This window comes from Cryptomeria japonica, unplaced genomic scaffold (assembly GCF_030272615.1).
Source record: "Cryptomeria japonica unplaced genomic scaffold, Sugi_1.0 HiC_scaffold_199, whole genome shotgun sequence".
Lineage (NCBI taxonomy): Eukaryota > Viridiplantae > Streptophyta > Pinopsida > Cupressales > Cupressaceae > Cryptomeria > Cryptomeria japonica.
In genome coordinates this window covers 95,001-110,000 of record NW_026729021.1, presented here as the reverse complement: position 1 = coordinate 110,000, position 15,000 = coordinate 95,001, and the positions used below count along the sequence as shown (strand labels likewise).

Genomic DNA, 15,000 nt, shown 5'->3' with positions numbered 1-15,000 from the left:
AAGTAGGGTTAATTGCCCGGGTGCGCACCTTTGCCAGGGTGGGCACCTTACCTGGGCTGCGCACCAGGGCGGGCTCAAGATGGCACGCGCGTTCCGTTTTTTTCACTATCTTTCAAAACGGAAATTTTAAAATCTCCTTTTTTTTTTGCCTTTTCTGGAAATTAGTGAAGGCAGCGCATCAAAGGTGCGCACCTCGCTGCCCACCTTGGTGTGCTCTGAGGTGCGCACCCGGGAGCGCTACGAAGTGTGCTCCAAGGTGCGGCGTGCACGTTGTCGGAGCCCGGTTTGCCCCGGGTGCGCACCTCGCCTGCACCTTGGCCGGGGTGGGCACCTTGGCTGGGTTTGCCCAGGGTGCGCTCCGAAGCGGGGTTACTGGAGCGCCCCCTCTTTTTTTGTCAGAGCGTTTGGTGGGGTTTCTCGCATTGGCTCTTCCCAGGCCCGGTTGTTGGGTGCGCTCCCACCCTGGCGCGCGCGAAGTTGGAAGTTGGGTTAATTGCCCGGGCGCGCACCTTCGCCAGGGTGGGCACCTTGGTGCGCACACCTTGGCTGGGCTGCGCACCAGGGCGGGCTCAAGATGGCACCAGCATTCCCTTTTTCTCACTATCTTTCAAAACGGAAATTTTAAAATCTCGTTTTTTTTTTGCCTTTTATGGAAATTAGTGAAGGCATCGCATCAAAGGTGCGCACCTCGCTGCCCACCTTGGTGTGCTCCGAGGTGCCCACCACGGTGCGCAACGCCGGTGCGAACCCGGGAGCGCCCCGATGTGTGCTCCAAGGTGCGGCGTGCACGAAGTCGGACCCCGGTTTGCCCCGGGTGCGCACCTCGCGTGCACCTTGGTGCGCACACCTTGGCTGGGTTGCGCGGCCTGGTGGGCACCATGGTGCGCACCAAGGAGCGCTCCGAAGTGTGCTCCAAGGTGCGGCGTGCACGAAGTCGGAGCCCGGTTTGCCCCGGGTACGCACCTCGCGTGCACCTTCGCCGGGGTGGGCACCTCGGCTGGGTTGCGCGCCCTGGTGCGCACCAAGGAGCGCTCCGAAGTGTGCTCCAAGGTGCGGCGTGCACGAAGTCGGAGCCCGGTTTGCCCCGGGTGCGCACCTTCGCCGCGGTGCGCACCATGGCGTGCACGAAGTCGGAGCCCGGTTTGCCCCGGGTGCGCACCTCGCGTGCACCTTCGGCGGGGTTGCGCGCCCTGGTGGGCACCATGGTGCGCACCAAGGAGCGCTCCGAAGTGTGCTCCAAGGTGCGGCGTGCACGAAGTCGGAGCCCGGTTTGCCCCGGGTGCGCACCTCGCGTGCACCTTCGGCGGGGTTGCGCGCCCTGGTGGGCACCATGGTGCGCACCAAGGAGCGCTCCGAAGTGTGCTCCAAGGTGCGGCGTGCACGAAGTCGGAGCCCGGTTTGCCCCGGGTGCGCACCTCGCGTGCACCTTCGCCGCGGTGGGCACCATGGCGTGCACGAAGTCGGAGCCCGGTTTGCCCCGGGTGCGCACCTCGCGTGCACCTTCGCCGGGGTGGGCACCTCGGCTGGGTTGCGCGCCCTGGTGCGCACCAAGGAGCGCTCCGAAGTGTGCTCCAAGGTGCGGCGTGCACGAAGTCGGAGCCCGGTTTGCCCCGGGTGCGCACCTCGCGTGCACCTTCGCCAGGGTGGGCACCTCGGTGCGCACACCTTCTCAATGTTTTCTTGCCTTTTCTGGAAATTGGTGAAGGCAGCGCATCAAAGGTGCGCACCTCGGTGTGCTCCGAGGTGCGAACCCGAGAGCGCTCCGAGGTGCCCACGAAGTCGAAAGTCGGGTTAATTGCATTGTTTTCCCCGGGTGCGCTCCGAGGTGCGCAACATCGGCGCGCACCAAGGAGGGCTCCGAAGTGTGCTCCAAGGTGCGCACGATGGCGTGCACCTCTGGTGCGCACGATTCGGAGCTCGGTTTGACCGGGGTGCGCACACCTTGGCTGGGTTGCGCACCTTTTGTGCGCTCCAAGGTGCGCACGAAGTCGGAGCTCGGTTTGCCCCGGGTGCGCACCTTCGCCAGGGTGCGCACCTTGATGCGCACGCCTTGGCTGGGCTGCGCACCTTGGTGGGCGCCATGGTGCGCACCTTTCGTGCGCTCCAAGGTGCGCACGAAGTCGGAGCTCGGTTTGCCCCGGGTGCGCACCTTGGTGGGCGCCATGGTGCACTCCGAGGTGCCCAAGATTGGTGCGCACCAAGGAGCGCTCCGAAGTGCGCTCCAAGGTGCGCGCGAAGTCGAAAGTTGGGTTAATTGTCCGGTTTGCCTCGGGTGCGCACCTTGCGTGCACCTTCGCCAGGGTGGGCGCCTTGGTGCGCACACCTTGGCTGGGCTGCGCACACCTTGGCACCCGCGTTTCCTTCATTTTAAATTTTTTTTTTTTACAATCTCTCAAGTGGGAAATTCTATAATCTCAACTTTTTTTGCCTTTTCAGGAAACTTTTGAATGGAGCGCATCATTGGTGCGCTCCGAAGTGTGCTCCAAAGCTCTCTCCAGCTGCGTGCACCTGCCCCGGCCGCGCACCCGGCCCCGCCCAGCTTCGCTCACCTGTCCCGGGCGTCTGGTGCGGAACCTTAGAGTAAGAAACATCACCGTGCACCTTGGCCAACGTGCGCGACTCGACCGAGCGCGCACTGGCCGAGGTGCACACCGATTTCACCTGGGTGCGCGCGCAGCACCTCGGGCGCACCGGGGTGCGCGCACAACGCCCGGGTTGCACCGTGGCCTGTGTGCTCGGGGCGCCTCGGGTGCGCGCTCGGTGTCGCCCCCCGCGCGCGCGGTAGTGCGGGCAGCGCACCCCGGCCCGGCCCGGCCCCGACGAGAACGCAAACGGGCAAAAGGTTTATTCAAATAGCATTGCGACGCCCGGCGAAAAACTAAAAAAGGGTGCAACACCGGGACTTCCCGGGAGGTCACCCATCCCAGTACTACTCCGGCCCAAGCGCGCTTAACTGCGGAGTTCTGATGGGATCCGGTGCACTAACGCTGGTATGATCGCACCCGTTATGAGCTTGTCGCAGTGTGTACTTAGCAAACCGCGACCCACGTGCGAATCCACCCCGGCCACCCACCCCCGTCGAGGTGCACACCCTCCCTCGCGAAGTGCGCCCCGTTCGCCAAGTGTGAGCCCTGCCCGGGTGCGCGCACCTTGCTAGGGCGTCGGGTGTGCACCCGGCCCGGCCTACGTGCGTGCACCTGGAGGGGGCGTCGTGTGCGTGCAGTGTCCCGTCTGCAACGCGGTGCCCACACACCACCTCGGGCGCAACGACCTGCGCTCACATGTGGGCCGAGTGCACCTTGGTGCATGTTCGGGGCACCTCGGGTGCACGCTCGATCTTGCCCCGGTGCACCAAGGCGCTCGGTTTGCCCCGGGTGCGCACTTGGTGCAAGGTGGGCACCCAAAATAGGGATCAAGCACCAAAACACAAGTTTCGGGATGCAAAATGGGACCCAAGGACCACAAATGCGTTCCAAGACCCATGATGGGTCCACGAGAACAAAAATGTGTTCCGAGACTTAATAAACAAATATTGGGTTTTAGGAGAAGAAACATGCTCTGATGCCCAAAACGAGAATCGACCCCGAAAAGGCCACAGGCCAAAAGTGGGATGCGAGACAAAAAAAAATGGGACCCGAGGACCAAAATTGGGTTCCCAGGTCGAAGACAGGGCAACCGGACAAGAAACGACCTCTAAGGCTCGAAATGAGTCCCGACGACTAAAACTTGACAAGAAGCACCCATCAGGCACCCAACTCGACACCCATGGGATGCCGACCCACCCGGGCTTCCACCTAGCACACCTTGGCACCCACCCACCCTCGCACCCAACCTCGCACCCAACTTAGCACCTTTGAACCCACATTGGCACTCACCCTGACCCTGGCACCTTGGAACCCACATTGGCACTCACCTTGACCCTGGCACCCACCTTTGCACTCACCTTGGGACCCACCCTGGCTCCCACCTCGGCACCCACCCAGACACCCACCTTGGTTCCTTGGCACCCACCTTGGATCCTTGGCACCCACCCCGACACCCACCTTGGCATGCAACTTGGCTACTTGCCACCCACCTTGGCTCCTTGACGCCCACCCCGACAACCACCCCGTGACCTACCCTGGCTAGGGTTGGTGCACACCCACCCTGGTGCCCACCTTGGCACCCACCCTATGACCCACCTTGGCACGCACCTTAGTACCCACCCCGTTACCCACCCTAGGACCCACCCCGTGACCCACCTTGGCCAGGGTGGGTGCACCCACCCTGGTGCCCACCTTGGCACCCACCCATCCTAGCACCCAGCCTGTGACCGGGCTTGGAACCCAACCTTGCACCCGCACCCGTCTTGGCCAGTGTGGGTGCGCACCCATCCTGGCACCCACGTTGTGACACACCCTTTAACCCACGCACCCTAGCACCCACGTTGGCACCCACCTTGGAACCCAACCTAGCAACTTGGCACCCACCCCGTGACCCACCTTGGCATCCACCATAGCAGTCGCCGACTTGGCACCCACCTCGGCACCCACCTTGACACTTGTGGACCCACCTTGCCACTCACCCTAGCATCGACCCATCCTAACACCCACCCTGGCACCTTTGCACCCTAGCACTCACCCATCCTAGCACCTAACCTGTGACCCACCTTGACACTCACCCTCGCACCCACCTTGGAACCCAACCTAGCACCCACCCACCCTGACACCAACCCTAGCACCTACCCACCCTTGCACCCACCCTGTGACCCATCTTGGCACCCACCCATCCTACCACTCAACCTATCACCCACCTTCTCACCCACCTTGGCATCCACCTTAGCACCCACCCACACTGGCACCTTGGCACCCACCTCGGGCAAGGTGGGTGCACACCCACCCTGGCACCCAATTTAGAACCCACCGAGCATGTTACCCACCTTGGCACCCACATTGCAGCCCACCCTAGTACCCACCCTATGACCCACATTGGCATCCACACCCTAGCACCCAGGCACCTCGACACCCGCCTTGACACCCACCCTAGCACTGAACCTGTGACCCACCTTGGAACTCACCCTAGAACCCACCCACCCTGTGAACCACCTTGGCATCCACCTTAGCACCCACCCACCTTGGCACCCACTCTAGCACTCACCCATCCTAACACCCAACTTGTTACCCACCTTGGCACCCGCCCTCGCGTCCACCTTGAAACCCACCCTAGCACCCACCCACGCAGGAGCCCACCTTGGCACCCAACCTAACACCCACGCATCCTGGCACCCAACTTGTGACCCACCTTGGAACCCACCCTAGTACCCACCTTTGAACCCACTATATCACCAACCCACCTTGGCACCCACCCTATGACCCTCTTTGGAATCCACCCTAGCACGCACCCACCCTGGCACCCACCATGGAGCGCACCCTAGCACCCACCCACCTCGGCACGCACCTCAACACCCACCTTGGTGTGCGCACTGCGCCAACCTCTCAAAGACCCTATGTGGTGCGCTCCAAAGTGTACACCTTTGGTGCGCTCCAAGGTGCGCACCTTTGGTGCACACCGAGGTGCACACCAAAGTGTGCACCGAGGTGAGCACCAAAGTGCACTCCAGGGTGCACACCAAGGCGTGCACCTTTGGTGCGGTCAATGCAAACGAATTCGGAAGTTGGGGTCGATGTCCTAATCGCTGCTGCAGACTACACGTATGAGAATCGGACAAATAGCTTTATATAGGGGAGGTGTTGCGTTTGATGGGTCGACTCCCCTGGTTGTGTGCACTGCACCAACTTCAAAGACCCTGTCTTGTTTAAGAAGTCAAAAGTTGGGGTGGATGTCCTAATCATTGCTGCAGTCTACGCATGTATGAGAATCAGACAAATAGCTTATATAGGGGAGGTGTTGCATTCGGTGGGTTGACTCCCCTGGTTGTGCGCACTGCGCCAACCTCAAAGACCCCGCATAGCAGAAGAAGTCGGAAGTCGGATTTTGGTGAGCACCAAGGCGTGCACCTTTGGTGCGGTCAACGCAGACGAATTCAGAAGTTGGGGTGGATGTCCTAATCGTTGTTGCAGGCTACACATGTATGAGAATCAGACAAATAGCTTATATAGGGGAGGTGTTGGGTTTGATGGGTCAACTCCCTTGGTTGTGCGCATTACGCCAACCTCAAAGACCTTGTTTTCGTTAAGAAGTCAAAAGTTGGGGTCAATGTCCTAATGGCTCCTGCAGGCTACACATGTATGAGAATCGGACAAATAGCTTATATAGGGGAGGTGTTGGGTTTGATGGGTCGACTCCCCTGGTTGTGCGCATTACGTCAACCTCAAAGACCTTGTTTTCGTTAAGAAGTCAAAAGTTGGGGTCGATGTCCTAATTGCTCCTGTAGACTACACATGTATGAGAATCAGACAAATAGCTTATATAGGGGAGGTGTTGGGTTTGATGGGTTGACTCCCCTAGTTGTTCGCATTACACCAACCTCAAAGACCTTGTTTTCGTTTAGAAGCCGAAAGTTGGGGTCGATGTCCTAATTGCTCCTGCAGGCTACGCATGTATGAGAATCAGACAAATAGCTTATATAGGGGAGGTGTTGGGTTTGATGGGTCGACTCCCCTGGTTGTGCGCATTGCGCCAACCTCAAAGACCCTGCATTGCGGATGAAGTCGAAAGTCAGAGTTTGGTGTGCTACAAGGTGTGGTCGAAGGTGCTCACCTAGGTGTGCACCTTTGGAGCACAGGAAAAGTGCCCTCCAAAAGTGCGCACCTTTGGAGTGCACAAAAGTGCCCTCCAAAAGTGCGCACCTTTGGAGCGCAGAAAAGTGCCCTCCAAAAAGTGCCCTCCAAAAGTGCGCACCTTTGGAGCGCAGAAAAGTGCCCTCCAAAAAGTGCCCTCCAAAAGTGCGCACCTTTGGAGCGCAGAAAAGTGCCCTCCAAAAAGTGCCCTCCAAAAGTGCGCACCTTTGGAGCGCAGAAAAGTGCCCTCCAAAAGTGCGCACCTTTGGAGCGCAGAAAAGTGCCCTCCAAAAAGTGCCCTCCAAAAGTGCGCACCTTTGGAGCGCAGAAAAGTGCCCTCCAAAAAGTGCCCTCCAAAAGTGCGCACCTTTGGAGCGCAGAAAAGTGCCCTCCAAAAAGTGCCCTCCAAAAGTGCGCACCTTTGGAGCGCAGAAAAGTGCCCTCCAAAAAGTGCCCTCCAAAAGTGCGCACCTTTGGAGCGCAGAAAAGTGCCCTCCAAAAAGTGCCCTCCAAAAGTGCGCACCTTTGGAGCGCAGAAAAGTGCCCTCCAAAAGTGCGCACCTTTGGAGCGCACAAAAGTGCCCTCCAAAAGTGCGCACTTTTGGTGCGCACCAAGGCGCTGGTTCGGTCGTTGCAGGCGAGTTCGGAAGTTGGGGTCGATGTCCTGAGCGGAGGTGCAAACTACACAGGTGTCGGAATCGGACAAATAGCTTATATAGGGGAGGTGTATGCTTCGATGGGTCGACTCCCCAGGTTGAGCGCACCGCGCCAACCTCAAAGACCCTACGGTATGGATGAAGTCGGAAGTTGGGTCCGATGACCAATTCGATTAGTAGGTATGCTCATGAGGTCGGAATTTGGGTCCGATGACCTGCCATGTGCAGGAAGGCGAATGTTGACACTGTGCGTTGCAAGGTGCACACCAAGGCGCTGGTGCGGTCTTTTTAGTCGAGTTCGGAAGTTGGGGTCGATGTCCTGATCGGAGGTGCAAGCTACACAGGTGTGGGAATCGGACAAATAGCTTATATAGGGGAGGTGTATGCTTCGTTGGGTCGACTCCCCGGGTTGAGCGCACCGCGCCAACCTCAAAGACCCTACGGTATGGATGAAGTCGGAAGTTGGGTCCGATGACCGATTCGATATGTAGGCATACTCGCGAGGTCGGAATTTGGGTCCGATGACCTGCCACGTGCAGGAAGGCGAATGTTGGCACTGTGCGTTGCAAGGTGCGCACCAAGGCGCTGGTTCGGTCGTTGGAGGCGAGTTCGGAAGTTGGGGTCGATGTCTTGATCGGAGGTGCAAACTACACAGGTGTGGGAATCGGACAAATAGCTTATATAGGGGAGGTGTATGCTTCGTTGGGTCGACTCCCCGGGTTGAGCGCACCGCGCCAACCTCAAAGACCCTACGGTATGGATGAAGTCGGAAGTTGGGTCCGATGACCGATTCGATATGTAGGCATACTCGCGAGGTCGGAATTTGGGTCCGATGACCTGCCATGTGCAGGAAGGCGAATGTTGGGACTGTGCGTCGCAAGGTGCGCACCAAGGCGCTGGTGCCGTCGTTGCAGTCGAGTTCGGAAGTTGGGGTCGATGTCCTGGTCAGAGGTGCAAACTACACAGGTGTGGGAATCGGACAAATAGCTTATATAGGGGAGGTGTATGCTTCGATGGGTCGACTCCCTGGGTTGAGCGCACCGCGCCAACCTCAAAGACCCTACAGTATGGATGAAGTCGGAAGTTGGGTCCGATGACCGATTCGATACGTAGGCATATTGGCGAGGTCTGAATTTGTGTCCGATGACCTGCCATGCGCAGGAAGGCGGAATTTGGGTCCGATGACCGAGTTGATGGCGTGCCATGCGCAGAAAGGCGGAATTTGGGTCCGATGACCGAGTTGATGTTGATGGCCCGCCATGCACAGGAAGGCGGAATTTGGGTCCGATGACCGATTTGAAGGCGTGCCATACGCAAAAAGGCGGAGTTTGGGTCCGATGACCGAGTTGATATTGATGGCCCGCCATGCGCAGGAAGGCGGAATTTGGGTCCGATGACCTGACATACGCATGGAGTCCGACTCGGGGGCCGATGTTCGATTCGATGACTTGCATTGTGGGTAAAGTCGGAAGTTGTGGTCTTTGACCCGATTCGATGACCAGACTTCGGCTGCTTGAGAATCGGACAAATAACTTATATAGGGGAGGTAGTGTTCTCGAGCATCCTCCCCCCGTGCCCGTTTATGTCGATTGATGCTGGTGCTCGACTGGTTGGAGCGCTCGGATGCAAAAATCTTGCACCAGGATTTATCGATTGTGATGGACACGGCAAGTCTCCTGATTGCTATGCAGGAGCTCATCGTGAATCTCTATGCGGCCTTGGTATGGACTCGACCTGCGGAATGGTTCGGCAATGGTAGTCGCTCCAACACGTCCTTGCAATGGCCACAGAGGTGATTCGACTAGAGCTCCAGTCTAGCTTTTGGGTTGCTTGGCGGACTGGTATAGCCGCGATCGAGTTCCGGCCATGAACGTTTTAGATAGCTCTTGGGCTTTCTGGGACGGAAGTCGGAAGTTTGGGCTGTTGTCCGATTTGATGACCATTCTTCGGATGTGTGAGAATCGGACAAATAACTTATATAGGGGACTGTGTTGTCTCACGCAGCCCCCTCCGTGCCCCTCTATCTCGACCGATGTTGGTGCTTGAAAGGGTTGGGATCGCTCGGATTTATAAACGTGCACCACCATTTGTCGAGTGTGAGGGACGCGGCAGGTCTCCTAAATGCTATGCGGGCGCTCTCTGAGAATCTCTATCCGGCCTCGACACAGACTAGTCTTGCTGAATGGTTTGGCACTGGTAGTCGATCCAACACGTCGTTGTTGTGGCCGCCTAGGCGATTCGATTCGAGCCCCCGTCTAGCTTTTGGGTTGCTTGGCGGATTTTGCCCTATCCGCAAGTGAGCTCGGTCCCTAAACGTTCGAGAAACCCGATTGCTATGCGCCGACTCTCTTTCTTGCGAGCCTCCATCTAGCTTTTGGGTCTCTACGGAACGGAAGTCGGAATCTGGGACCGTTGTTTGATTCGACGAGGCAGACTACGGTTGTGCGAGAATCGGACAAATAACTTATATAGGGGAGGTGTTGACTGGAGCATTCTCCCCCGTGCCCCTCTAACTCGACCAATGCTGGCGCTCGAACGGTGGTAGCGCTCGGATTTTCATTGAGCGCCAGCATTGGTCGATTTAGAGGGGCATGCGAGATTCCCGAATGCTATGCGAGGGCTCTAACGGAAATGTCTATTGGTTTCGGTATGGATGCAATTGCGAGTGGTTCGGCAAAGGTAGTCGTTCCGATGCGTCCATGTCGTGGCCAAATCGATAATTCGATTTGAGCCCTCGTATAGCATTTGGGTCTCTCGATGTGATTCCGCATTCCAGTCCCTTTGGGCACTGCTTGAGCCGCATCCCAGGGGGTTCCCTTCCCAATAATCTGCCTCGCAACCCGATTGCTATGCGGTGAGGCTCCTCGGCCGCCTCGGAACTATCTGTGTATCAGACGCATCGCGGGATAAGGGGTTGGCAACGGTAGTCGCCCCAAGCGCGTCCGATGCTTGGACCATTCCGAGGCGGCCCTGAAGCCTCTTCCGTCTAGCCGTTGGGTCCTTCTCGCCGCATCCCTCGCCTCGCACCCCGATTGCTATGCGGTGAGGCTCCTCGGCCGCCTCGGAACTATCTGTGTATCGGACGCGTCGCGGGATAAGGGGTTGTCACTGGTAGTCGCCCCAAGCGCGTCCGATGCTTGGACCATTCCGAGGCGGCCCTGAAGCCTCTTCCGTCTAGCCGTTGGGTCCTTCTCGCCGCATCCCTCGCCTCGCACCCCGATTGCTATGCGGTGAGGCTCCTCGGCCGCCTCGGAACTATCTGTGTATCGGACGCGTCGCGGGATAAGGGGTTGTCATTGGTAGTCGCCCCAAGCGCGTCCGATGCTTGGACCATTCCGAGGCGGCCCTGAAGCCTCTTCCGTCTAGCCGTTGGGTCCTTCTCGCCGCATCCCTCGCCTCGCACCCCGATTGCTATGCGGTGAGGCTCCTCGGCCGCCTCGGAACTATCTGTGTATCGGACGCGTCGCGGGATAAGGGGTTGTCACTGGTAGTCGCCCCAAGCGCGTCCGATGCTTGGACCATTCCGAGGCGGCCCTGAAGCCTCTTCCGTCTAGCCGTTGGGTCCTTCTCGCCGCATCCCTCGCCTCGCACCCCGATTGCTATGCGGTGAGGCTCCTCGGCCGCCTCGGAACTATCTGTGTATCGGACGCGTCGCGGGATAAGGGGTTGTCACTGGTAGTCGCCCCAAGCGCGTTCGATGCTTGGACCATTCCGAGGCGGCCCTGAAGCCTCTTCCGTCTAGCCGTTGGGTCCTTCTCGCCGCATCCCTCGCCTCGCACCCCGATTGCTATGCGGTGAGGCTCCTCGGCCGCCTTGGAACTATCTGTGTATCGGACGCGTCGCGGGATAAGGGGTTGTCACTGGTAGTCGCCCCAAGCGCGTCCGATGCTTAGACCATTCCGAGGCGGACCCGAAGCCTCTTCCGTCTAGCCGTTGGGTCCTTCTCGCCGCATCCTTCGCCTCGCACCCCGATTGCTATGCGGTGAGGCTCCTCGGCCGCCTCGGAACTATCTGTGTATCGGACGCGTCGCGGGATAAGGGGTTGTCACTGGTAGTCGCCCCAAGCGCGTCCGATGCTTGGACCATTCCGAGGCGGACCCGAAGCCTCTTCCGTCTAGCCGTTGGGTCCTTCTCGCCGCATCCCTCGCCTCGCACCCCGATTGCTATGCGGTGAGGCTCCTCGGCCGCCTTGGAACTATCTGTGTATCGGACGCGTCGCGGGATAAGGGGTTGTCACTGGTAGTCGCCCCAAGCGCGTCCGATGCTTGGACCATTCCGAGGCGGACCCGAAGCCTCTTCCGTCTAGCCGTTGGGTCCTTCTCGCCGCATCCCTCGCCTCGCACCCCGATTGCTATGCGGTGAGGCTCCTCGGCCGCCTTGGAACTATCTGTGTATCGGACGCGTCGCGGGATAAGGGGTTGTCACTGGTAGTCGCCCCAAGCGCGTCCGATGCTTGGACCATTCCGAGGCGGACCCGAAGCCTCTTCCGTCTAGCCGTTGGGTCCTTCTCGCCGCATCCCTCGCCTCGCACCCCGATTGCTATGCGGTGAGGCTCCTCGGCCGCCTTGGAACTATCTGTGTATCGGACGCGTCGCGGGATAAGGGGTTGTCACTGGTAGTCGCCCCAAGCGCGTCCGATGCTTGGACCATTCCGAGGCGGCCCCGAAGCCTCTTCCGTGTAGCCGTTGGGTCCTTCTCGCCGCATCCCTCGCCTCGCACCCCGATTGCTATGCGGTGAGGCTCCTCGGCCGCCTTGGAACTATCTGTGTATCGGACGCGTCGCGGGATAAGGGGTTGTCACTGGTAGTCGCCCCAAGCGCGTCCGATGCTTGGACCATTCCGAGGCGGCCCCGAAGCCTCTTCCGTGTAGCCGTTGGGTCCTTCTCGCCGCATCCCTCGCCTCGCACCCCGATTGCTATGCGGTGAGGCTCCTCGGCCGCCTTGGAACTATCTGTGTATCGGACGCGTCGCGGGATAAGGGGTTGTCACTGGTAGTCGCCCCAAGCGCGTCCGATGCTTGGACCATTCCGAGGCGGACCTGAAGCCTCTTCCCTCTAGCCGTTGGGGCTTTCTCGCCGCATCCCTCGCCTCGCACCCTGATTGCTATGCTGTGAGGCTCCTCGGCCGCCTTGGAACTATCTGTGTATCGGACGCATCGCGGGATAAGGGGTTGGCAGTGGTAGTCGCCCCAAGCGCATCCGATGCTTGGACCATTCCGAGGCGGCCCTGCAGCCTCTTCCGTCTAGCCGTTGGGGCCATCTCGCCGCATCCCCCACCTCGCACCACGATTGCTATGCGGTGAGGCTCCTTGGCCGCCTCGGAACTATCTGTGTATCGGACGCATCGCGGGATAAGGGGTTGTCACTGGTAGTCGCCCCAAGCGCGTCCGATGCTTGGACTATTCCGAGGCGGCCCTGCAGCCTCTTCCGTCTAGCCGTTGGGGCCATCTCGCTGCATCCCCCACCTCCTCGGCCGCCTCGGAACTATCTGTGTATCGGACGCATCGCGGGATAAGGGGTTGGCAGTGGTAGTCGCCCCAAGCGCGTCCGATGCTTGGACTATTCCGAGGCAGCCCTGCAGCCTCTTCCGTCTAGCCTTTGGGGCCATCTCGCCGCATCCCTCGCCTCGCACCCCGATTGCTATGCGGTGAGGCTCCTCGGCCGCCTGGGAACTATCTTCGTATCGGACGCATCGCGGGATAAGGGGTTGTCACTGGTAGTCGCCCCAAGCGCGTCCGATGCTTGGACTATTCCGAGGCGGCCCTGTGGCCTCTTCCGTCTAGCCGTTGGGGCCATCTCGCCGCATCCCCCACCTCGCACCCCGATTGCTATGCGGTGAGGCTCTTCGGCCGCCTTGGAACTATCTTCGTATCGGACGCATTGCGGGATAAGGGGTTGTCACTGGTAGTGGCCCCAAGCGCGTCCGATGCTTGGACTATTCCGAGGCGGCCCTGCAGCCTCTTCCGTCTAGCCGTTGGGGCCATCTCGCCGCATCCCCCACCTCGCACCCCGATTGCTATGCGGTGAGGCTCCTCGGCCGCCTTGGAACTATCTTCGTATCGGACGCATCGCGGGATAAGGGGTTGTCACTGGTAGTCGCCCCAAGCGCGTCCGATGCTTGGACTATTCCGACGCGGCCCTGTGGCCTCTTCCGTCTAGCCGTTGGGGCCATCTCGCCGCATCCCCCACCTCGCACCCCGATTGCTATGCGGTGAGGCTCCTCGGCCGCCTTGGAACCATCTTCGTATCGGACGCATCGCGGGATAGGGGGCTGTCACTGGTAGTCGCCCCAAGCGTGTCCGATGCTTGGACCATTCCTAGGCGGCCCTGAAGCCTCTTCCGTCTAGCCGTTGGGGCCTTCCCGCCCCATCCCTCGCCTCGCACCCCCGATTGCTATGCGGTGAGGCTCCTCGGCCGCCTTGGAACCATCTGTGTATCGGACGCATCGCGGGATAAGGGGTTGGCACTGGCAGTCGCCCCAAGCGCGTCCGATGCTTGGACCATTCCGAGGTGGCCCTGAAGCCTCTTCCGTCTAGCCGTTGGGGCCTTCCCGCCCCATCCCTCGCCTCGCACCCCGATTGATATGCGGTGAGGCTCCTCGGCCGCCTTGGAACTATCTGTGTATCGGACGCATCGCGGGATAAGGGGTTGGCACTGGTAGTCGTCCCAATCGCATCCGATGCTTGGACCATTCCGAGGCGGCCCTGCAGCCTCTTCCGTTTAGCCGTCGGGGCCTTCCCGCCGCATCCCTCGCCTCGCATCCCGATTCCTATGCGGTGAGTCTTCTCGGCCGCCGCGGAACTATACCTGTTATTGCTACTGCATCCTTCGGCTGGTAACCTCCTCTGCCGCCTTGGAACGTTCTCTTTGTCGGACGCGTCGCGGGATAAGGGGTTGGCACTGGTAGTCGCCCCAAGCGCGCCCGATGCATAGACCGCTCCGAGTCGACCTTGCTTTCAGCCTCTCACATGCATAGACCTCTCTGAGTCGACCCTGCAGCCTCTCACGTTTAGCCTTTGGAATCTCGCCTCACAACATGATTGCTATCCTTGATGCATCCCTTGCCTCGAGCCCTGATTGCTTTCTTGGCTGCATCCCTCCTCTCCTCACAGCCCGGTTGTCATCACTGCTTCATCCGTCGCTTCATGCATTCTGGCTGCTGGGCCCTTCCCACCGCACACCTCGATTGCTATCTCTTCTGCATCACACACCCCGATTGCTATCTCTGCTACATCCCTCGGCTCTCACTTCTGCATCCTTCGCCTCACACCTCGATTGCTATCAATGCTGCATCCGTAACCTCACACCCCGATTGCTATGCGGGGAGGCTCCTTGGCCGCCTTGGAAATTTCTGTGTGTCGGACGCACCGCGGGATAAGGGGTTGGCACTGGTAGTCGCCCCAAGTGCGCCCGATTCTTAGACCGCTTCGAGGTGACCTCGTAGCCTCTTTCGTCCAGGCTTCCTGCCTTCAACGCCCTTTTTACACCTCGATTGCTATGCGCGGGCTCGTTGGCGTCTATCACCTCTCTGCGAAGAGTGGCACGATGATTGTTGGGGTAAATCGTAGCAGTCCGATCTCTGGCCTTGGGCCATTGTGAGGGCTGATCGATTTCCTGTGCGCATCT

At 59.6% G+C, this 15,000-nt stretch overlaps 1 non-coding gene across 1 annotated transcript; it reads right to left on the bottom strand.

Moving 5' to 3' along the window:
* Positions 1-2,885: 2,885 nt before the first annotated feature.
* On the bottom strand, positions 2,886-3,004 carry LOC131868245 (5S ribosomal RNA). The gene has a single exon (XR_009366736.1). It is a non-coding gene; the product is annotated as a 5S ribosomal RNA (ribosomal RNA).
* Between the last annotated feature and the right edge of the window lie 11,996 nt (positions 3,005-15,000).